Raw genomic sequence first — 25,267 nt, forward strand, 5'->3', positions numbered from 1 at the left:
CAATCCGCTCAGGGTCGTTGGACAAGTTATCAGGCGACGTGGTCAATCAATCGATTGGAAACCAGGGCAGTACGCCTGGCGTTACGCGTTTTTCTCCTTCTGGTATCTCAGCATGAGGTCCGAGTCTTGTCATACAATGTGACCACGGTAGCCTACATCAACCGCCAGGGTGGAACCAGGAGCCAGTCGGTGGCCTGGGAGGCCGAAAGGCTCATGACGGGGGCAGAGCGACATCTGGTCCGGCTGGTGGCCTCGCACATAGCCGGGGTGGACAATGTGCACGCAGACTTTCTCAGCCGCCAGCATCTGGATCCCGGCGAGTGGGAATTGTCCGACGCAGCTTTCCGGCTGCTCACTCGTCCTTGGGGGGTCCCACACCTCAACCTGATGGCAACTCGGACAAATGCCAAGGCGCCCCGATTTTTCAGTCATCAGAGAGACCACGGGTCAGAAGGAGTGGATGCTCTCGTTCTTCCGTGGCCTCGCGGCATACTGCTGTATGTGTTTCCGCCTTGGCCACTAGTGGGCAAGATCATGCGTCGGATAGAGAACCACGTGGGGTCTGTCATTCTTGTAGCCCCAGAGTGGCCCCGAAGCCCGTGGTTTGCGGATCTGATCTCGTTGGCGATCGACGGTCCGGTGCATCTCGCCCACCTTCCGAATCTACTTCGACAAGGCCCAGTATTTTTCGATCGAGCAGATCGCTTTTGTCTAGCGGCCTGGCTTATGAGAGGAGGCAATTGAGGAAGAGGGGATATTCGGATTCATTTATTTCTACCCTCTTGCAAGCACGGAAATCGTCCACGTCGCTGGCCTATATTCGTGTTTGGAGAGTTTTCGACTCTTGGTGCCAAGGACTGAACGTCCCCCCCATGTCTGGCTTCGGTAGCAAACATTCTATCCTTCCTACAGGAGGGACTGAAGAAGGGGCTAGCTTGCAATTCTCTCCGGGTGCAGATCGCGGCACTGGGTTGCCTGCGGGGCAAGATTGATGGGTTTTCACTGGCAGCTCATCCAGATGTGTCCCGTTTTTTTTAAAGGGGGCCAAGCATTTGCGCCCGCCAGTACGGCAAATTTGTCCTACCTGGAGCTTGAATTTAGTTCTCAAGGGATTATGTGGTCTTCCTTTTGAGCCCCTCCGGTGGGCTACGTTGAAGGATTTGACACTCAAGACTGTCTTTTTGGTAGCCATTACCTCCGCATGGCGAATTTCAGAGCTTCAAGCTTTGTCGTGTTGGGATCCGTATCTTCGTATTCCGGAGTTTTGCTGCAGACCGTTCCCTCCTTCTTGCCCAAGGTGGTATCAGCTTTTCATGTCAATCAATCGGTAGAGTTACCAGCCTTCCCGAATTTGGATCCGACTTCTGCGACGGATAAGGATCTGCATAAGTTGGATGTGTGCCAGGTTCTCCTTCGCTATCTAGAGGTGACCAATGCTTTTCGATTATCGGATCATTTGTTTGTCTTATTGCGTGGTCCTAGACGGGGACACAAGGCATCCAAAGCTACAGTTGCTAGGTGGTTGAAGGAGGCCATTTCCTCCAATTATCTTTGCACTAGGTGGGCCATACCAGAAGGCTTGAAAGCGCACTCTACCAGATCTCAAGTGGCCTCTTGGGCGGAGAGCCAGTCAGTCTTGCCGCAGGAGACTTGTAGAGCAGCCACTTGGAAATCATTACATACTTTTGCGAAACATTATCGTGTGGACGTCCGGGATCCGGAGGTCGACTGTTTTGGCAGCAGTGTTCTTCGTGCGGGACTCTCCAGATCCCACCCCAATTAGGGCAGCTCTGGTACATCCCAGCGGTCTGAACTGATCCTGGTACGTACAGGGAAAGGAAAATTGGTTCTTACCTGCTAATTTCCGTTCCTGTAGTACCAAGGATCAGTCCAGACGCCCGCCCTTGGGTTTTTTGGAGAGTCCGTTTTTTCTGTATGTTTTCTTCCTTCTTCTTACCTCGACAGAGTTCTTTACAGACATCGACTTCTTTACAGACATAGGAAGGAATCTTCTTGATTGATACGTTATGTGGCAGTACGGTTTGTTTATTTTATCGCGCGTATTGTTGTAGCCACTGGTTGTTATGTTTGGGGATTTGTTCTCCTTTATTGGTTAATCTCCTTTGATATCGTATATACTGAGGGATCGCAGGTGGCACACCAGGTTAAGAGGGGTGCCTTTTCAGTTTTTTCTCTGACTCCCCCTGCTGGAAGGGAGACACAACCCAGTGGTGTGGACTGATCCTTGGTACTACAGGAACGAAAATTAGCAGGTAAGAACCAATTTTCCTGTATCTATAATCCTCAAAACCACACTACAGACTAGTACTGGTAACAAATGCGATGGTGTGCATTATCTCCAATGTCAAGTTTGGAGAACATATAACCCCGTTTTAAACGGTTTATACTTACTGCCAAGTACATAAGGATCAATTTTAAAGTTGCCTATTTAACATTCTCTCATATTTGTCAGCCCGGTTATCATATTGTGTCATCCACGGCGGTCATCACAGGCAGCTTTGCTAACTGAGCCAACTATACACTCTGGGGTAGATTTTCAAACCGCGCGATTTGGCCTACTTTTGCTGGCGCATCAGGCGCAAGCAAAAATACGCTGGATTTTAGTAGATACGCGCGGAGCCGCGCGTATCCGCTAAAATCCGGGATCGGCGCGCGCAAGGCTATGGATTCTGTATAGCCGGCGCGCGCCGAGCTGCGCAGCCTACCTCCGTTCCCTCCGAGGCCGCTCCGAAATCGGAGCGGCCTCGGAGGGAACTTTCTTTTGCCCTCCCCTCACCTTCCCCTACCTAACCCACCCGCCCGGCCCTGTCTAAACCCCATCCTTACCTTTGTCGGGGGATTTACGCCTCCCGGAGGGAGGCGTAAATCCCCGCGCGCCAGCGGGCCGCTAGCGCGCCGGGACGCGACCTTGGGGCGGGTACGGAGGGCGCGGCCACGCCCCCGGACCGCCCCGGGCCGTAACCACGCCCCCGGAACGCTCCCGACACGCCCCGAAAACGCCGCGCGGTTCGGGCCCGCCCCCCGACACGCCCCCCTCAGAAAACCCCGGGACTTACGTGAGTCCCGGGGCTCTGCGCGCGCCGGTAGGCCTATGTAAAATAGGCTCACCGGCGCGCAGGGCCCTGCTCGCCTAAATCCGCCCGGATTTGGGCGGATTTAGGCGAGCAGGGCTCTTAAAATCCGCCCCTCTACGCGACTCCGCAGGCGGGATCTTATCTCTCTGTGCTCATTTCAGTCTGGGAGCCTCCCTACGGAGGCCAGATTATGTTCACATTACTTACAATCTTGTCAAATGGTGAAGTCTTATTTCGATCGGCCTTTCCATGAATTACTCTAATCCGGGGAGGTGGGGGGCTCTTATACTGTAACATGTTCAGATTCTGCTTTATTGCTCTGCGATTTTAAGGAAGCCTGTATTATATTTATTGTCTGTTGATTTCACATCTTCTGCGGTATTGTCATTTGCTGTAAACCCTCCAGGAGGGCCAGGTACATTTATATTTCCCATGATTGCATTTATCCATCTCTGAAAGGAAATTCAGCAGGAAAACATAGAAACTGCACACAGCCCAGCCTTAAGGCGTGGGCAACTCAGACACCTCAACCCTTTTCACATTATCCCTTCCCAGAAAATGACAGTGTGGGGAGGGCTGGTGAAGGAATGAGCAACCAGGACAAACACAGAGCCACAGGATATGGCAGGGGTGCTCAAACCGGTCCTTGGGAGGCCCCCCTCCCCCCAGCCAGTCAGGTTTTCAGGATATCTATAATGAATATGCATGAGCTTTATTTGCCTATGTGTGCAAATATTTCACATGAATATTCATGAAAACCCAACTATCTGCGGGGAGGATGGCCTGAGAACTGGTTTGAGCCCCCCTGGGATAAGGTACGGATAAGTACGGCACACTTCGCTGGAAGAGTTTAACATTGTACCGAAAAGCAAATATAATCAAAGCACTGCAGTCATTAAACACTGAAACCGATGAGGTAGCATCTGATTATTCTAGCCTGCTCTACATTCAGAGATGACTCAATCTACCCTATAAGGGTTAATCACACTCAGACTGGTTCCCGGTCTTGGATTCAGTGCAGTTTTCACACAGCACACAAAGGTTCCTGTGAATAACCAGGAGTACGTTACACAGCAGTATCTCTACTGCCCAGAACATTCAGCCTTGTTCATAGGATGCCAGTGATGTCACTACAAGCCAAAGAGGAGAAAAAACACCTTTTGTTTTGCACATGTATTACAAATAATAAAATATGTAGCAAAACTATACACTATATATATTATATATATATATATATATATTTACTGTAAGTAAATTAAAATATAAAGACTGTACAAGTTATCTTCTTAGGTCTGTGGAGACAGTGGCAAATCACTCAAGCTTTGCTCAAGGATTATATTAGCAGGAGCTCTTCAGGCAACCCTACCACAACTCCACTTGTATTTGTAGTGAAGAAGGCAAACTTTCAGTGGCTGAAGCCTAAACTCCATTCTACATGTGGATAATTCAGGCTTGATAGTCCAACTAACAAGGCTTCAGGGTTAATTAAAACAGGAGCCAAAGCTGATAAAGGACATCTCAGCTGAGTTGCTGAAGTGAAGCCTCTCCCCGCTGAGCTGAAACACAATAGGTGGCAGGTGGCCGGGCGGTGGCTGTGGATAGCAGGGACGCAGTGGCACCATGTGAAACAGAACAGCACCTGCAAAGCAGTAAGAAAAGATAAGAATGCAAGAGATGTTAATTGTCAAGTCATGGATTGGGGCACTCACAGCAGGGCTCATCTATATGAGATAATCTGTGGGGAAGTCAAGACTATGGCATGCACTTCTGAAATCCCCCAGACCTGGTTGCATTTCTAGTACCTCCTCCATAGCTGGTTCCTGAAGAGAGCTGACCTTCGGCACCGCAGCCATTTTACAGCAAACTGGGGAGTGTGATGTCACACTTCTTATCGGTGATACCAAAGCATCTTACAATATAAAATAAACTTAGCCTATGCTGAAAGTTAGATGCTGCGAGCCAAAGGGCATGCAAAGAATTGATAAGCACAAAACATGGCAAGAGGGCCTGCTGATGAAAACTCTATCGGCACTAGAAAATTGAGCTATTGATAGGAAATAATAAAAAATCTCTTTGGCTCCTGTTTGGTGCTGCTTCGTTTTCTTTCAGTTTCTGTAACAGTCTATAGGACATGCTCTCCAATGGCTTTGGCAGTTGGAGGTCAGTTTTCAAAAAGATTTAGCCAGGCAACTTCCACTAATGGGGAACCCACCATCTCCTGTTCCAGTACATTATAGTTGAAAGCTTTTCCTAAAGTCTTAATTTACAATCATCCCTGCTGCAGCTTAAGCCCATTACTTCTTGTCCTACCCTCAGTGCAGATTGATGACAACTGGTTACCCCCTTTAAAAAAAATGAGTGTCAGTCTTCTGTACTCTATGAAAATAACAATTCTTCAACTTTTCCTTGTAGATCAGCATATCAAAGTCTCTAATTTCTGCTGCTCTCCTCCCAGCTACTGCTAAAATATCCATATCCCTTTTGAAGTTTGAGACTCAAAACTGGACTCAGTAGAAGACCTCATCACTGTCAAATAAATTGGGAGAACTACTTCTCTTGTGTGATAGTCTTGTTAATGTAGCCTCATGCCGGGTGTTAGCTTTTTCTGGAACAATACTTCTTTGTGAGCCTAGTTTGTTGTTCACTACGACTCCCAGATCCTTTCCTACAGCACTAGTGCCCAGTCAGTTATTCTCCACTTTATACAGATTCATCTGATTTGTCATTCTGTTTCCTTTTGTTTCTCAAGACCATTTTGGATAAAAACCTGTCCTCCAAGGTTCTTGAAACTCCTCTCAACTTGGTATCATCTGTAGAGTTTCTAAGTATACTCTCTATGCCATCAACCTGAATGTTACTTGCTTTGAGTTATCAATAAAAAAAGGTGTGAGCTAAACCTGAATAAATAAGTTAATGACAATCTTGAAGTGCATGAGATTGACCTCTGCAGAATACTTCTTGATATATCCTCCCAGGTTAACCTTGAGCAATTAATAACTACTCCAAGTCTCTTTTTCCAGCCATTTATGCACCCTCCTAACACTTGTATGGTGTAGACCCCACTGCTCTAGTTTGTTTGCGTATTTTATATAAAAGTAAAAAAAACCTTACTGAAGTTGCATCCCGGCTATTGCTTCCTCCTTACCTACAGACTCATTAACATTGCCATAGAGGGGAAAAAAGGCTGCCTTAACAAGATTTGTTCTTCACACATCTATGCTAGATGCTTCTTAGCACCTCAATACTATGTAGGTTGATAGTTTGAAATTTACTCCAGTATCTTTCAAGCTATTTAAGTGGTGCCAGCTGATCTGCCATTGCCAGGAGCCTTTGTTTTCCTCTTTTTAAGATTAAACAACTCATTTGCCTATTTTAGCCTTTTGGGATCTTACTCATGCTCCGTGGGGTCTCAAAGACAATCCCTAATAGCTCTGCGATAAATTCACAGCAGCCTTATTGGTCTTCCTGAAAACTGGATTCATTGTAGGCTGTGATGGTTTCTATACTGGGCCAATAAAATGTGTCTGAAGACGATGTCATACATGAGATTTTGAGAACACATAGGACCTTCCTTCAAATATGACCTTGTCAGGTTGGGCTTCTTTTCTTTACAGTTGGCTGAGCCATCAAGTCACATGGCAAAGTGCAGTTATTTATTTACTTCGGACTGCACAGTCCTAGTTCTTAAAGGCAGCTTGATTTTGTACAGGCTATGATACCATATATTGAACCAAAACAAAAACTGCCCAAAAGCAATGATATATGAGAGCTTTGGAGACAACACAGGTCCCTTCTTTGGGATGGGATCCCCAGCAGATGTGTTTGAGGGGTCCTGATGCTTCAGTTTCATTCCCTTCCTCCAACCAATTTCTATTTCTCTTTCTCTTGATGATAAGTAGAGCTGAGCAAGTACAAACTGGACTTGGATACCCAAGAGTCTAAGGTTGTCTAAGATTTAAAAAAATAAATTTATATTATCTGCATATAGTAAGCCCTAGCTATAACAAATCTATGTAATTAGAACATTAAGGGCCAGATTTTCATTGCCATTCCCTTGATATGCCGGCCGCGGCCACCCAGTCTTTGCCTTGCAACTGGCTTACCTACCGGATCCCTGTTGCGCTGTGCCCCGGAGCATCCTGCTTTGCTATTCGCTCCGTTCCTGCTTGCCTGCTTGGTTCCTGCCTGCCAGCCGTAGTACCTGCTTGCCAGCTACAGTGCCTGCTTGGTTCCTGCTTGCCGGCTACAGTTCTTGCCTGGTTCTAGTACCCGAGTCTTGCTACAGTTCCTGCCTGGTTCCAGAACCCGAGCCCTATTATAGTTCTGACCTACTGTTCTAGTCTGGTTCCAGTTCCCAGTCCTGATCCACGACCGCCTAAGTCCCAGTGGCTGGGCCCCTACGGGCTCCTCCCGGGGGGGCTTCGGCTTCCAAGGGTGAAGCCACCAAAGTCCCAGCAGCTGGGCTCCTACGGGCTTCTCCCGGGGGAGTACCAGCTTCCAGGGTGAAGAGCACCTCTACGTCCTGCCTGAACATCTGCCACCTGGCCTGTGGTATACTAGAGACTTTTGAATACCTTTCCCAGTCTCCTGCAGTTCGGCCCAAGGGTCCACTAAACTGACATTCCTTAACAATACATACGTGTATTTCCTCAGCTGATGGATCCTGCTCCTGGCTAACAATGGGTCTCCTCCAGTGTAACTCGCTGAAGGGCAAAACGAAAGCTTTGAGGTAAGCACTGCTGCTGTCATATTGTACCAGAGTCTGATGTGTGCATCAGTGACGAATTCCAGAGCTGATGAAGGCTCTTTACTCTTCAGGAGAAGGTAAGGCTTCTTGTGGAGCCAGTGTCATATGCACAGCTCCCTGCTGCGAGATCCTTATCAGGTTCACTTGAGGTAAGACCTTCTCTGCTGCAGTGGTATCAGTAAGGATGGGAAATTGTGATGGAATTTATTCCTCATGGAATCAAAATGCCGAGACTTGAGAGAATTCAACTTCTGTATTCGGGTGATCCTTTAGAAAGGAAAGAACAGAAGAACCAGAATAAAGCCCCCAATACTTTTATTCTACTCTGACACAGATCAGCCTGATAACATCAGCAACCCACTAATGCTGCCTGCCCTGTGAAACATCTGCTTTAAATTTCCTGTCAGTGAAGGGCAAGCAAAATTGCTTACCTTGTAATAGGTGTTATCCCAGGACAGCAGGATGTAGTCCTCACATATGGGTGACATCATCAGATGGAGCCCTGGTACGGAAAACTTCTGTCAAGAGTTTCTAGAAACTTTTGGCTGGCACTGTGGGCCTACTGAGCATGCCCAGAATGCCATGATATTCTCTGCCACAGGGGTCTCCCTTCAGTCTCGTTTGTAGCAATTTGCGTGAGCTAAAAAAATAAAATAATAAAACGTATCGGACCCAACTCTGCGGGGTGGCGGGTGGGTTCTGTGAGGACTACATCCTGCTGTCCTGGGATAACACCTATTACAAGGTAAGCAATTTTGCTTTATCCCAGGACAAGCAGGATGATAGTCCTCACATATGGGTGATTAGCAAGCTACAGGCTGAGTCATTCTTATATTGTACCAACAGCATACAACTTGTGCAACGAGCACAACAACTGGTGTACTGCTGGAAAGAATGAAGCAGCCTGAATCACAGCAGAATGGATGTAGAAGGAGTAGGAGTTATACTGGAAATAAGTTCCTTAAAACAGATTATCCAAAAGTTGAATCTCGTCCTTCTTTGTCTAGACAATAATGAGCTGCAAAAGTGTGAAGGGAACTCCATGTTGCAGCTTTACAGATGTCAAGGATAGGCCCTGAACGATAATGTGCTACTGAAGTGGACATGGCCCTTACTGAGTGTGCTTTTACTCGCCCCTGGAGAGGAATATTAGCTTTTTCATAACAGAATTCTATACAGTCTGCTAACCAGTTGGATAGAGTCTGTTTCCCTACCGCGACTCCTGGCTTATTTTTGTCAAAAGAAACAGAGTTGGGTGGACTTTCTATGGACCGCTGTGCGGTCAAGGTAGAAAGCTAGTGCACGTTTACAGTCTAAAGTGTGTAAAACTCTCTCTCCCAGATGAGAGTGTGGTCTTGGAAAGAAAGTAGGCAAGAATATTGACTGATTGATATGAAAGTCTGTTACCACTTTTGGTAAGAACTTTGGGTGAGTGCGAAGGACTACTCGGTCATGTAGGACCCGTGTGTAAGGTGAGTATGTGACGAGAGCCTGCAACTCACGGACCCTCCTAGCCGATGTAATGGCTACTAAGAAAAATACTTTCCATGTGAGGAATTTTTCTTCACAAGAGTGTAGAGGCTCAAACGGTGCACGCATGAGCCTGGTTAGTACTAAATTGAGGTCCCATTCAGTGACCGGTGGTTTAATGGGCGGTTTAAGGTGTAGTAAACCTCTCATGAATCTACTTACTAATGGTTGTGCCGTTATAGGCGCATCGCATACACCCTTATGGTAAGCCGCTATGGCAATTAGGTGTACCCTAACAGAGGATGTCTGGAGACCAGAATCCGATAGGTGGCATAGGTAATCTAGTAAGGAAGAAGTGGGGCAGGAAAAACGATCTATACCCTTTTGAAGGCACCATTTCGTAAAACTGGTCCACTTAGAGTGGTAAGATTTACGTGCAGAAGGCTTTCGTGAAGCAACTAGAATGTGAGAGACTTGAGTTGAAAGATTAAGTGGTTGCAAAATTAAGCTTTCAACATCCAAGCTGTTAGGGCAAGAGTTGTCAGGTTGGGATGACGCAACTTGCCCTGATTCTGTGTTATGAGAGTGGGCTCTATGCCCAGTTTGATTGGTTGTGAGATCGAGAGGTCGAGGAGTATGGGAAACCATACTTGATGGGGCCAGTACGGGGCTATGAGGATCATTGTCTCTCTGTCTTGTTGTAGCTTCATGAGAGTTTTCGCTATGAGCGGAATTGGAGGATACGCATATAGAAGTCCTGTATTCCAGGGGCGAGTAAATGCGTCCCTGGGGACTGTTTGTCTACGTCCGTGAAGGGAGCAGAACCTTTTCACTTCGTGGTTCAGGGTAGACGCAAAGAGGTCTATGGTTGGGCGACCCCAGCGTTGAAAGATTTTGCTTGCTACACGTGGGTCCAGCGACCATTCGTGGGGATTGAAATGTCGACTGAGATTGTCTGCTAGGATATTTTTTATGCCCGCCAGATAAGTTGCTCGGAGCTGTATTGAGTGCTCTAGAGCCCAAGCCCAAATCTGTACTGCTTCTTGGCAGAGGAGATAAAAGCCTGTGCCTCCTTGTTTGTTTATGTACCACATTGCTACTGTGTTGTCTGTTTGAATCAGCACAGTCTTGTTTGAGACGCAGTCTTTGAAGGCATAAAGGGCATATCGTATCGCTCGAAGTTCCAAGAAGTTTATTTGAAACTGTTTCTCGAGGATGGTCCACGTCCCTTGTGTTTGAAGATCGTTGATGTGAGCTCCCCATCCCAGGTTGGAGGCATCTGTAGTCAGGATGACCTGCGGAGTTGCCGGTTGGAATGGGAGACCAGCTTTCAATGCTGTCTGATTTGTCCACCAGTGAAGTGATTGGCGTAGCTGGTGGGTTATTTGAATGTTTTTTGACAATGGTTGGAAAGCTTGTAGCCATTGAGATTTCAAAGTCCACTGAGTTCTTCTCATGGCTAACTTCGCCATAGGAGTAACATGTACTGTGGAGACCATGTGTCCTAGTAGTACCAGAATTTGATGAGCAGATGCGAACTGGTGATGAATTGTGATGTTTGCCAGGCGAGCTAGATTGTCCGCACGGTTGCCTGGGAAGGAAGCTTTTCCTATTGAGGTGTCGAGGTCTGCTCTGATGAATGTGAGGAGTTGAGACGGTTCGATGTGGGATTTTTGATAGTTGATGAGAAATCCTAGGCGGTGCAATAGGGTTACAGTAGTTTCCAAGGCAGAGAGAACTCCCTGTCTGGATGGACTTCTGATGAGCCAATCGTCTAGGTATGGAAAAACGTGAATACGGTGTTTCCTTAGATTTGTGGCTACCACTGCCAGACATTTTGTGAATACTCGAGATGCAGAGGCTAGTCCGAATGGAAGGACTCGATACTGGGACCCCGGGTCTCTGCAGGCCGCACAGCGGGACGGCCGCAGCATCGGGATCGCTGTAGGAGAAAAGAAAAAGCCACGGGGGAGGGGGGGGGGCCACGCGCACAAAAGCGCCGCTGCGGGGGGGCCCGGTCGGCCCGCACTGCCCGCTGTCCGAAAATAGAGGAGGGTGCCGCGGGGGGGCCTTCCCGGCCACACGACCCGCCCCAGACATCTTTCCCTAAATGGCTCAGCAGCCCATGAGGAGCTGTAAAATGGCCGCGGGTGAGGGAGTAAAGAGCGAAGAGGCCGGCTCCACCGGCTTTCGCGGGCACCGGGGGCTGAGCTGTGAAGGAAAAAACTACAAAGGAAAAACAAACTTACCCCTGGCTGCAACGAGAAATAAACAGCAAGGCCGCAGAGAAGAGACAAGGAAGAGAAGCCACTCCCCAGAAGTTGAAAGAACTCTGCCTTACTTTTTTTTTTAAACTTAATACAAACTTGATCCACAGAAAAAGACAACAATAAGCCATAATCAAGCAAGAAAGTGAAGAAAAAGGAAAAGGAGGGGAAGCCTGATTCCCCTACTCGCATCTGCTGGAGTCAGAAGATACTGAACTCCTGCAGAGGGGGTAGTAGTATATATGGATACGCCCCCTCAAAGCTTGTGCTGACTCCATCTGCTGGATTGGGGACATAACCCACTGTCTGGACTGATCCAGGTACGTACCGGGAATATGTGACTGGAAAGTTTTCTTCCCTGTATAAATGTAAGGGAATTGTTTTTCCAGAGCTCCTGATGTGCTTTGCTACAGCAAGGTGGAAAAAAAGAGACTGAAGGGAGACCCCTGTGGCTGAGAATATCATGGCATGCTGGGCATGCTCAGTAGGCCCACAGGGCCAGCCAAAAGTTTTTAGAACTCTTGACAGAAGTTTTCCGTACCAGGGCTCCATCTGATGATGTCACCCATATGTGAGGACTATCATCCTGCTTATCCTGGGATAAACAATCTTCCAAGCTGGGAAAAAAAATTTAGCTAAAGGATGAAGTTGCAACAATTTGTAGCCTATTTCAACAAAATGTGGTTACCTAATTATAGGGTTTATCAGAAAATCAAATCATGCCAGTTTCTTTCCTCACTTATGGAGGGATATTACTGAATGCAAGCTCCATAATTTTGTCTGTGTGTGAAGGCATGCATCTGATCTCCAACTGTTCACACCCATCTGTTCGGGAATGTAACTGGATCTAGACTCTGTCACTTCTCCCCTCCGTGTGAAGGGACCCACCTAATAATTTATTGTTTCTCTCCCCAGTGTATGGCGGTTTGGCCATGACCTAAGGATCCTATCATGTTTCTTTCCTGAACAGTGAAGCTCCATCCTTTCTCCCCTGCACACTCGGTGATGTGCACGAGAGCTCAGACTTCATTGCTTCTCCCCTGCATTATGATCTCAGGTTTAATGTAACTTCTCCCCTGTATGCTGAGGGATTTAGTGCAGCTCTGATTTCTCTCCTGTGTACTGAGGGATGTACCTGAGCTTGGGCTCCTTTAATCTCCATGCACCAAGGAGGGATGCGTATGTGACAAGGCTCCTTTGCTTTATAAGTAACATAACAGATGACATCAGATAACATTCAATTGGCTCAATCTGCCCAATCATTCCAGTCCACAATGCTAAGGATATATCCCAGCTGCTAGCTGTAGAAGCTTGAGTGCTTGTAGAATATCGAACCACATTCACGTCAGTTTTTGTTCTCTTCCATACAAGTTCCCATTCTTAATCCAACACTTAGACCTCCACGTCTTACCACCATGGTTTGCAATAATACAAGCTACCACTAAAGCCAGTGAGGCTGTTGCTCGAGCATTTGCCTGCCTAAGCCCTTGTGGCTTTGCTGGACAGTGCCTGGCCATCACCAGTCTGCCAGCATCAACTCAGATGGTTTCTGGGGAGTTGTAGCCTGTTGGTTTCAAGCCTGCATGCTCTCTCCTATGCAATTACCTCCCAACATGCTTCTCCCCTGCAGGTTGACTGGGAATGTATAGGAGAACAGGCTCCATCAATTCACCTTCATTTTAGAAGCACGGAATCTGAGATGGAGCTCCTGGCCTGTCCCCCATCTATGGTGGAAAAATGTATAGAAGACGGGCCCCTCCTTTACTTCGTACGCTTGGGTTGAGCAAGAATGCATAGGAGAAAGGGACTCAGTTGCTTCCTCCCTATGTGCTGTAGAATAACGTGCAGGGGATGGGATGCCTTTCACTTATGTTTTGAAGAAGAATGTGGCAGAAACGAAGGCTCCTTTGCTCCTCACCTGTGTGCTGAGGTGCGCTCACGTGTCTGGGTGGCTTTTATTTTTCTGTCCCAAGGGATAAGATGAATGTCCTCTCGCACTCTTTCCGGCTCCCTCGTGTTTCTTGTAGAGGAAGTTCTTGTGTCCTTACTCTACAGACCTTGAGCTCCTCTTCATTTTAATATCCTCATCCGAGACTATGCTGCAGAAGAGTGAAAGGCCTCGCCCTCCCCCTGCTGCCTGCCTCATGCCTGTGCTGCGCTAGGAAGGTCCGTCCTGGCTTACTGGGATGGGATGTGGTTGCCTTTTTTACTCATCTCTCTCTTGTTTTCCCAAGTTTCTGTAAAATTCAAAGGGGAGAAAAATTGGTTACTTTTCTGTATAAAAATAGTTCCTAAGCATCCCCCTTCACTGTAAGTGCATCCACATTTTATACTTTATCTATATAAACTGAGGACAATTTTCAAGCAGTTACTAAAGTAAATACCCAGGGCTGAAAACTGCCCTACATTTAGCAGATAAAAGCAAACAGTGAGCTTATTCTTTGTCCTGGGAAAAAGAGGCAGGGTGAGGGCAAGGAAAGCAAAGTTCATGAGGGGGATTTCGTTTTGAAGTACCTGCATGAACTTTGCACCTGTTCTAAAGTAAAGTGCAAGATCCACAGTTCCCTGTACGTACCAGGATCAGTCCCAGACCCTGGGTTATGTCCCCTTCCAGCAAGTGGAGTCAGAGCAAAAACTGAGAGGGTGGTCCCTCATGACTGGTGCGTTGCCCTCTGTAAACCTCCAGTATTTCTCTGACTCCAGCAGATTCGGGTTGCACCTTCGGTTCTCCCAGTTTCTTTCTGTGAGAATAGTCTTTGTTGATTTATTTCTCCTGTTTTCTTGTTAACACTTTTTACTTGGATGGATCTTATTTAAAAAAAGAAAGGCAAAGGCTTTTCCTTGTAGCTTTGCTCTACTTTCTATGGGCTGTCCTGCTGCAGGCTTGCAGGCAGAGCTTTCATTCAGTGGCAGACCTGTCATCTTTTTTATTTATTGTTGTATCGTTTTGGGGGTAAGTTTGTTAACTTTCCTTTTACAGGGCTGTCATTTGCTGCCTTTAGGGGTGAAGTTGGTGGTCCAACCTCTCCCCTTCGATATCGACCTGCTGCCCGGAGATGACGTTTCCTCAGGGCAGCCACTAAACTTCAGAGACGCCACATCCCTCTGGCTTGAAAAAAAAAAATGGAAAGGGTCGTTAACGTTTGGCAGGCAGCGCAGGACTTTGATTTCTTTCCTGCTATCAAAGGTTTTTGGAGGTCTAGGTTCCAAGCCCTTCTTTAGTTGCCTCCATGCCGCAGCTGACGCGATGCAGCACCTGCGGAGAGCCCAGATCGCGGCTCTCCCGGGAAGGCCTGTGTGCTCGGTGCCTCCCGGTGGGGAGGACACCTCGAGCCCTAGAGGGCAGTCTGGTTCACGCGCAAATGCGTGCCAGGCTCTGAGGAGGTCGGCCCCGTTCCCGTGCAACGTGGGAACAGTGGCCATCTTGGATCCACTACTTGCTGCTCCAGTGCTGCCTCCTGGGGATTCAGGCCTGGACGGACCTCATTCCCCTAAACTTGAAGGGAGTAAAGCATGTGAAACACCGATTCGCAATTTATGCCCCTCGGGGAGTTTTTACTTTTGATCCTTCGTATTCTTGGCGGGCCGCCCTTTGAACCGCTGTAGATTGCTACCCTCAAGGACCTGACTCTTAAGACAGTTTCCTTGGTTGCCATCTGTTCCGCTTGCAGAATCTCGGAGCTGCAGGTCTTGTTATGTAGAGAGCCTTATCTCCGCTCTACGGATCCCGGAGTATCCTCGGGTATCGTACCATCTATCCTTCCAAAGGTGGTCTTGTCTTTTCATCTGAATCAGTTGGTGGAACTGCCATCATTCCAGGCTGAGGATTCCAAGGAGCTCCGGCGCCTAACGACTTCCGCTTATCAGATCTTTTTTTTGTCTTCTGGAGTGGTCCCAAGAAGGGGCACTAGGCTTCAAAGACCACCATTGCCCGATGGGTGAAGGAAGCAATCTCTACCGCATACATTGGTGTGGGGGTTAGCTCCCAGACGGTATTAAAGCTCATTCTCTCCGAGCTCAAGCAGCTTCCTGGGCAAAAAGCTGAGCGGTCTCTCCGCAGGAATTTTGCAGAGCGGCCACTTGGAAGTCTTTACACACTTTTGCGCATCACTATCGCTTGAATCTACAATCAACGACCTCAGGTTCTTTTGGGGCTCGGGTCATTCGAGCTGGGATATTAGTGGCCCACCCTATTTAAGGGAAGCTTTGGTACATCCCACGGTCTGGACTGATCCTAGTACATACAGGGAAAAGTAAATTATTTCCTTACCTGCTAATTTTCGTTCCTGTAGTACCATGGATCAGTCCAGACGCCCACCCTAAGTATTTTGGGCTTTTTTTTCTTTGGGATAATCCTTCAGCTCGACTGTGTAATCCTTTCAGGACCTGTTTGGGAGTTCACATTGCAAGTTTGCCTATTCAGATTTACAGTTTGATGTTCAATTTAGTTGATATTCATTTTTGTATTGATCCATCCAAGGGGTTTTTCTTTGTTGCTTGGATATTCTTAATACTGAAGGTTTACAGAGGGCGCACCAGTCATGAGGGACCGCCCTCTCAATTTTTGCTCTGACTCCATCTGCTGGAAGGGGGACATAACCCATGGTCTGGACTGATCCATGGTACTACAGGAACGAAAATTAGCAGGTAAGGAAATAATTTTCTTGTGTAGCTCCCCACCAGGAAGTTTTCCTTTGAAAAGCTGATCTCTTCTATGGGCTTGAGTCTGCTTCAAGAAGAAGGTGACAACTATCTTGTGATGCAGGGAGTGAAGGGCCTTTTCCCCCTTTATAGACATGTGGCCTAGGGAAAAATGCTGAAGGGATGATTAACTGATTAAGGTAGAAATCCAATAGGAAAATTGGTTCTTACCTGCTAATTTTCATTCCTGTAGTACCACGGATCAGTCCAGACTCCTGGGTTTAATTCATCCCTGCAGGCAGATGGAGACAGAGAAACTTTCACTGACACTGCTTGATAAGCCCTGGTGCCTGCAATTCCTCAGTATTGCTATGGACCCAAGCAAAACATTACGTGCAAAAATTGGTAAAACTGGTAAATTGCAAATGAAAAACTTGTAGTCCTTAACCGAAACAAAAGATGTGTACCAAAAAGATTACAGCTGAGTGGAGGACTCTCCACCTCCATACATGGGTCAGGTTCTGGACTGACCCATGGTACTACAGGAACAACAATTAGCAGGAAAGAATCAATTTTACTTTCTCTGTACATACCCAGATCAGTCCAGATTCCTGGGATGTACCAAAGCTTCATACAGAGGGTGGAACCTGAAGAGTCCCGCTCGCAAGACACTTCATCAAATGAAAAGGGCCCGGATCCCAAAACTGCAGGTTTATGCACCATCCACCATCTGCTGGAGACAGAGAAATACTGAGGAACTGCAGGTGGCACCAGTGCTTATCAAGCAGTGTCAGTGAAACTTTCTCTGTCTCCATCTGCTGGCAGGGATGAATAAACCCTGGAGTCTGGACTGATCCTGGTACGTACAGGGATGGCTGCAATGACGGACCTCAACGTTTCCATGCGAAAACGAGGAACCCGAAGCGCCCTGTTGACCGTCTTTAAGTCCAGTATCAGATGGAAGGATCCCTCCTTCTTGGGCACCACGAAGTAGATGGAGTACCGTCCGGTCCGATGTTTGGTCATTGGGACCAGGACAATTGCCCCTAGATCTTTCAACTGGCCCAAGGTGTTCAATGCTGCTCCCCAAGGGAAGGAGCTAGCAATTTATGATACTCCATAGGCGGAGTTAGTGATCTGATGTGAGTTGGCTCCCACAGAGTGGCAGTTGATATAATACCGCTCTATTAGTGTAAGGAGTAACACTTAATGGAAATGGTGAATCCCTGGGCCGATGGCAGATGACAGCACCCTCAAGAGGAGATCCTGAGAGGGACCACCAGCTAGGCTGGAGTATTTAGACAAACACAGATAGTTCTTTATTTAAACTGGAAGTAGAACCACCAGAGGTGGCAGTAGTGAGCTGATGCACCCAGCAGGGCTGAAGTTCCTCTGATACTGGAATTACGATCTCTGAGTTGCTGAGCTGTAAGGAGAGACTATAGGTAGTGAGTAGACAGGGTATGCAGGGCTTATAACTAGTGGTAGAAGACACTCTCACAATAGTAGATATCTGCAATGTCTTCCTATGCAACACAAGGTCTGGAGTATCAACTGTTGCTTTATCTGGGGCCCACAAGGTGACACCAAGAAAAGGTCCCGTAATGGGTGAGCAAAATCCAACGCATAACGGTGTTCTATGATGTTTAGAACCCACTGATCTGAGGTGATCTTGACCCATTCCTCGCGAAACAGAGAGAGATGTCCTCCAATCTCCGGAACCGAGGAATGGGCCGGCACACCTTCATTGGGCAGACTTGGTGGTAGAGAAAGCTTGGGAGGCTCCGACACACAGAGGCTGTCTCCAGCGAAAGGAATGGGCCCAAGCCTGGGACCTCATGGACGTCTGCCTCGGAGCAAAGGACTGGGCACTACCTGTCCGGAAACAGCATAGACCCCGAAAACGACCCCTGAACGATCCAAAAGTGCGAGAAGAATGAGGCTTGTCCTCCAGGAGCTTGTAAACCTTATTATCCCCCAAGTCTTTAATGAGATGTTCCAGCTCATCACCGAATAACAAGTTTCCTTTGAATGGGAAGGAAAACAGCCCAGTGGCGAAGCCAAAGAAGCCTCCTAGCAGAAACTGCGGAGGCCATCGTGCGAGAGGAGGTACGTAGAAGATCATATAAGGCATCAGCAGTATAGGCCGCAGCCAACTCCAAACGATTCGCTTGGTCCAGCTCTGCCGGGGGGAGATCTTGAAAGGTGAGCAACTGTTGCACCCACCGAAGGATAGCTTTCTGCATGAGGCTACTGCAAATGGCCACCCTAACAACGAGTGCCGAAACCTCAAAAACCCGTTTGAGAAGAACCTCGAGCTTCCTATCCTGGAGGTCCTTCAGAGCAGTGCCTCCCGTCACCGGAATGGTCGTGCGCTTAGCAATCGCTGAGACAGCTGCGTCCACCTTAGGGACCTTCAGCAACTCCAAGGTCTCCTGCGGAAGCGGATAGAGTTTTTCCATGGCCCTACTAACCCTCAGACTGGCCTCTGGCGCGTCCAATTCCCGAGTAAGCAGCTGCCAAAGCTTCAGGTGAAAGGGAAAGGCTTTAGGCCAGTGGTTCTCAACCCTGTCCTGTGGACCCCACCAGCCAGTCGGGTTTTCAGGATACCCACAATGAATATGCATGAGAGAAAATTTGCATGTTATGGAGGCAGTGCATGCAAATGTTCTCTCATGCATATTCATTGTGGATATCTTGAAAACCCGACTGGCTGGTGGGGTCCCCAGGACAGGGTTGAGAACCACTGCTTTAGGCGGAGCCCTCAGCCTCGCAAGAACAGGGTCCCCTGGGGAAGGACCCGCCACTGACTGCGGTGCCGGAATATCAAGCTCTTCCAGAACATGAGGGATTAGAGGGTCCAGCTCCTCCCTGCGAAATAAGCGGAGCACCTGTGAGTCATCCCCTTCCATGAGAGCAGAATCTTCAACATCATCGCCCGCAGTGTCCACCGTGGAAGGGTCTTGGGGCGTGGGGTCCAGGGGAATAGCTGGTGGTGGAACAACCTGAACAGGGGCTAGACGGGGTATAGGAACTGCAGGAACTATAGGCCCTTCCGCAGGTCTAGGGACCTTAGCCGGTGGAGACTGCTGCCAATCCAAATCTGCCTTTGTCTTAATATATGCTTTGTGCAGCAGCAAAATAAACTGTGATGAAAAAGGATGCTGCCTCTTTAAGACCCCCCCCCCCACCGGGGGCAAGGCAGAAGGAGGCAGGGCTTCTGATTCCATATCTAAAGGCCTTTCGGGGCTTAAACTATGAGGGGAAAGCGGCGGAGGGAGATCCCCTCTCCCAGGACATTGTGCAGCATCGGAGCCTGAGAATTCCAAAATGGCCGCCGCACCCGCGTTTAGTGGGGACAGGGCAGGCCAATGGAGAGGAGCCGTCTCAGCCCTTCCTAAGTCGTGCGAACGCGGCAGAGACGCTCTCGTGGAAGAGCTGAGCTGCTGGCTCTCCACACGCCGAATACAGCGATCCCTGCAGCATGGAAGAAATAGAAAAAATCAGTAAGTTCCTCCGGAGTGCCGGGTACTTAGAGCAGGCTTTAAAGTACTTTTTTTTTTTTTTACTTTTTACAAAAATGGAGCCAGTGAATCAGGGGAATGTACCTCCCTGGAATGTAACAGGAAATAGCTCCCTTCAGAGGAATGAAGCATCTCTGGAATCGGAGGGGGGAGGGACCGGCCCACTGGTAAATCCCCCCTACCCGGGTATTAATAACTTCCTCCGGGTATCAAGGCTTGTGGGCACAAGGCCCTTTATGCTGCTCTAACCAAAGTTATTTAATTGTAATTTTTTTTTTTAAGTACTTACTAAGGCTGATCTAGTCAATGATCATTAAGGAGTAAGGAACCCCTTTTTGATAGAAACAAACACTCAATTTTAGAAAGGATCAGGACTGCAGGGTATGTCTTCCTTCACCTGCTGGAGTCAGAGAAATACTGACGGATCGCAGGTGGCACACTGGGGTATCATAGCGTGCCTTGAACCTTTTTCTCTGACTCCACCTGCTGGAAGGAGACACAACCCAGCCGTCTGGACTGATCCTGGTATGTACAGGGAATTTACCATTTTAAGCATATTTTGCAAAGGGAAGGTGGCTTATGAGATGGGTCCCCCCCCACACCAAATTTTCAGTATATGTCAGGGGGGGCCATGAAAGGGTGTTTGGAGGTTCCACAAAAATATGTGGCTGCTAGCATGTCCCAAAAAGCAGTCTCCATTAGTTCTGTATGGAACTTCTTGTTATTGAGTTGGGCCTTGTTCAGAACAGACTCTTCCTCATTCTGAGCTTCTGTAAATAATGCGTATTAAGAATATAAGAACATAAGACTTGTCATACTGGGTCAGACCATGGGTCTGTCAAGCTCAGTATCAAGAATAAGCCCTTCATCTTTGGATTAAACACTCATACTCTGAGGTATAACCTATTTCATTATTTTGTTTCATACACACTCTAGGGCCTTTTGCCCTTTTATCTGTGGGTAACAGAAGCAAGTAGAGCCTGTGAGTCACTAGCCATGAGTCTATATGAAACGCTGACGAGTTTTATTAACAAAAGAAATGTTTATACCTTTCCATTCCTCAGTTTCATATTTACAACCAGAATGAAAAATGCTCAACAGCTTATTCTAATATCAAGGAGTGTACTTTTGAAAGCTATTTCCATGGGAAAATAGTGCTTTATGTACGAAACTGGCCTTTTGCAAATCTGCTGGCCCAATCTATGCAGGTAGTCTTACGCATACCCTACGGCAGGGCATCCCAAACACGACCTGGGGAGCCATCAGACAGTCGGATTTTCGGCATATCCAATTCATTCAAATCTACCTCAAACGCATTCATTGTGGATATCCTGAAAACCCGGCTGGCTGAGGGGTCCCCAGGACAGGTTTGCGAAGACCTGCCCCAGGAAGGGAGACGGGCAAAAGACAGAACAAGTAAATAAGTCTTACCATGAGTTGAACTGCTTTTACACCACAAGGTCTCTCTTCTGTCAAATCTGCTGGTGGCACTGGTAGGACCCTCAAACACAAGTGCTGGCATTTCCTGCAGGAGTTTTTCCAAGCCACTGAGGTGTTTATTAACAGGAGATATTCCTAGTGAAGATGCATGAGATAGGAGCATTAATTTGGGGGGGGGGGGAGGGGGGAGTAACTGAGATGTTTACCTACAGGAGATATTCCTACTGGAGACACATGAGAAAAGAGCAACAAATGGGCTTAAATCTCTCTCTCAGCAGAGCAGTTCATTTCTAAGATGTCTCCTTCTATTACCGTGCTCGGAGGCATGTCCTTCCTGATCCATTGGGCCTGGATCCAGAGGTCTGGTACGGTCTGAATCACTCTCCACCTCTTCCTCTGTCAGGTCAATATAGTGTGTGCTGACAACAGCGGGATGGATGTGGCCTGTTCTCCCATCCAGCATGAGGGAAGGAAGCAAGAGCTTGTTACTGATTGCCTTTCAGAAAGTCTCAGACTGTCACATTATCACCTCAGGCCCTGTCCCCAACCCCATGGCATGTTCATACACTACAAGTGACTAGATTGGCTGTTTGGTTATTTCTGTACTGAAGTTATTTATGTAAGTAGCACAGATTTTATTGGCATGTTTGAGGGCCTATTGGGGAAACCTATCACCTGATATTTTTTGCTGTGCCAGAAATGGTGCTGTCCACGCAAGAGGTTAGCTGTTTCCAAATACTTCTTTTTTTTCAAGGTAGATGTGGTAGTAAACATTCAATTCACAGCCATTCAACATCAATGCAATCAATTGTATTCTTTCCTCTCTCCCTGCTCCAAAGGGAAAATTGTCCAGACTGACCCACTTTCAATGTGGATCAGCATATATACGTTGCTTTCTTTCTCAACAACTTCTGAGGTATCAAAATACCATTCTTTATGGTCTCCACATCATCAATACTGGGAAGTACGCAAGTCAGTATATTCTTCCCCCTTGCCTCTTCTGTGGCTCCCCATGGCACTACTCTTGCAATGTCTTCACCCTCACTTTTCCCATCCTTTGCTTTTTCATGACTGTAAGCTCTCTAGGGCAGTGTACAGTGCTATGTACATTGTCAGCCCCATATAAGATCAAGTAATACAAAGTTGTGCCACAGATTTTAAAATGAATAAAGGCTAGCTTCCTTATCATCCATGCCAGACCAATCCAGACAAGTGGGTTATGTCCCCTAGGCTCACTAGACCTCTGTAAGGGGAGTGAAGTCATCTATGAGCTTTTTTCCTCTGAATTCATTTGCTGGCAGGGGGACATAACCCACTTGTCTGGACTGGTCTGGCAGGACGAAAGGAAACAAAATTAACAGGTAAGTTGAAATTTCACAATCATCTGGTTTCAGCCTTCTTGTCTTAAACCAAAATGAAAGAAACACAGAAGCAAAAGAACCCAGGTTAACTGTATTTAAAAGAATCCTTTGGAACGTTCATCACACTTAAATGTACTGATGAAATCATTAGAAAATATCCAGTGTAGGTGAATGGTGGTGGAATGACATCACAAGAAAGAAAAGTCCTCCTTTAATTTCATAGAACAGATGCATCCCAAGTAGTTGTGGCCCAAGTCTCCCCTGACCATTGCCCTCTTAATGTAACTTAACCCCACTCTAGGGGGTGAGAGGGTAACCCAATCTCTGTGATTGTCCATATCCGAAGACTGATAACAATGGTGCCAATAAATGCCAGGAGAGATTGCTTTTAGTGAAGTGGACATTTGCCCACTTGGAACTGGACTAATATCACCAACTCATTTCACACAGATGCCAATGGTGTTCATATAGTAATGAAGAATACAAGCCATATTTGAAAAGGAAACTCAGAGGTGAGAGGCTGTGTATCCTTAAGTGTGCTAATCTAACTGATTCAGTCCTAGAGGTGAAATGCTCTGTACCCCTAATCCCCTGCTTCATCCAGTCCTAAAGATGAAAGGCGCTGTCTTGTGTCCCTGTTCCCTGCCACCTCAATTTTTATTGTTCCCACAGGGCACTGGATTTCTTTTTCCTAGTACAGACACATTAGCACATAATATAAGAAGTTGCCATACTGGGTCAGACCGAGGGTCCATCAAGCTCAGCATTCTTTTTCCAAAAGTGGCCCAATCCAGGATACAAGTACATGGCAAGTACCCAAACACTATATAAATCCCATGCTACTGATGCCAGTAATAAGCAGTGGCTATTCCCTAAGTCAATTTAAATAGCAGCAGTTTATGGATTTCTTCAGGAACTTGTCCAAACCTTTTCTAAACCTAGCTACTCTAACAGCCTTAACCACATTCTCTGGCAATGAATTCTACAGCTTAATTGTGCATTGAGTGAAAAAGAATTTTCTCCAATTTGTTTTAAATGTGCTACTTGCTAAATCCATGGAGTGCCCCCTAGTTCTTGTATTATCTAAAAGAGTAAATAACCAATTCATATTTACCAGTTCTAGTCTGCCTAAATTATTGAGTTGCTCTGTTCTAATAAATTAATTAAATATTCTCACCAACACATTATCTCTAAGGAGCACTGATATGTTAAACTTATGTGACATGGGGATCTAAGGACAGGGAGTAACCTATAAGGGAAATCCTTATTAAGGTTTCCCTCATTTGGATCTACCTAACGGAGTACTGAGCCCGAGACACACCTGTTTTTTCTCCAAGCTGAATAGCCCTAACCTCGTTAGTTTTTCTTCAAAGGGAAGCTATTCCATCACTTTTATCATTTGGTCACCATTCTCTGAACCTTCTCCAATGCAACTATATCTTTTTTGAGATGTGGTGACCAAAATTGCACACAGTACTCAAGGTGCGGTCTCATCATGGAGCGATATAGAGGTAGTTTGACATTTTCCATTTTATTCACCATTCCTTTCCTAATAATTCCTAACATTCAAATTGTTTTTATGACCGCACACTGAGCCAATGATTTCAATTTATTGTCTACTACGACACCCTGATTTTTTCCTGAGTGGTAACTTCTAACATGGAACCTAACATCATACAACTATAATGTTGGTTACTTTTCCCTATGTGCATTACATTGCATTTGTCCACATGAAATTTCATCTGCCATTTGGATGCCCAGTCTTCCAGTGTCAAAGGTCCTCCTGCAATTTATCACAATTTGCTTGTGATTTAACAAATCTAAATGTTGTCATATGCACATTTGATCACCTCACTTGTTCCCATTTCTAGGTCATTTATAAATTTATTAAAAATCAGTTGTCCCACAGCAGATCCCTGGGACACTCCGCTATTCACGTTTCTCCATTGGGAAAATTTACCATTTAGCCCTACTCTCTGTTTTCTTTTAACCAGTTGGCAATTCACATAAACACTGCTCCCTTTCCCATGACTTTTTAATTTTCTAAGAAGTCTCTCATGAGGGACTTTGTCAAATGCTTTCTGGAAATCCAGATATACTATCAACTGGCTCACCTTTATGTATTTATGTATGTATTTAGATTTTTATATTCTGCTTTTGGCACTTCAAAATGTACATCAAAGCAGATTACATTCAGGTACAATAGGTTTTTCCCCACAGGGCTTACAATCTAACTTTGTATCTGAGGCAACGAAAGATAAAGTGACTTGCCCAAGGTCACAAGGAGTGACATTGGAATTTAAACACTGGCTTCTCTGAATTATAGCCTACTGCTCTAACCACTAGGCTACTCCTCCACATGTTTATTTACACCCTCAAAAAGAGTAGCAAATTGGTGAGGGTTTCTTGGGCATCCGATTCTCCCGGTGACACTCTTGGAGATGGTGGTCAATTCGGCCTGTTAGATCGATAAGATCCTCGAGAAAGGAAGGGAGCTCTCATGCTGCCAACTCGTCCTTTAGTTGCGGGGAGAGCCCGTCCTGGTAGATAGCTCGCAGGCAGTCCTCCTGCCAAGCGAGTTCAGATGCTAAAGTCCGGAATTCAATGGTGTAGTCTAAGAGGCTTCTTTGGCCTTGTTGCAGGTGTAGTAGACTAGTGCTTGCCACGGTATGCTGCCCAGGATCATCAAAGGTTTGCCGGAACACGGTCACGAACTGAGACA

At 46.8% G+C, this 25,267-nt stretch overlaps 1 long non-coding RNA gene across 2 annotated transcripts; it reads right to left on the reverse strand.

Annotated features, from left to right (window-relative positions):
* Positions 1-4,239: 4,239 nt before the first annotated feature.
* On the reverse strand, positions 4,240-22,341 carry LOC115083909. 2 transcript variants are annotated; one of them, XR_003854419.1, is made up of 6 exons: positions 21,497-22,341; positions 21,176-21,319; positions 16,452-16,512; positions 13,498-13,816; positions 7,735-8,109; positions 4,240-4,734 (listed from the first exon to the last, which is right to left on the reverse strand). It is a non-coding gene; the product is annotated as an uncharacterized LOC115083909 (long non-coding RNA). The 2 variants fall into 2 exon arrangements; XR_003854418.1 differs by lacking the exon at positions 16,452-16,512 and having other exon boundaries at positions 4,242-4,734; positions 21,497-21,699.
* Between the last annotated feature and the right edge of the window lie 2,926 nt (positions 22,342-25,267).

Source organism: Rhinatrema bivittatum, chromosome 2 (genome assembly GCF_901001135.1).
Source record: "Rhinatrema bivittatum chromosome 2, aRhiBiv1.1, whole genome shotgun sequence".
NCBI lineage: Eukaryota > Metazoa > Chordata > Amphibia > Gymnophiona > Rhinatrematidae > Rhinatrema > Rhinatrema bivittatum.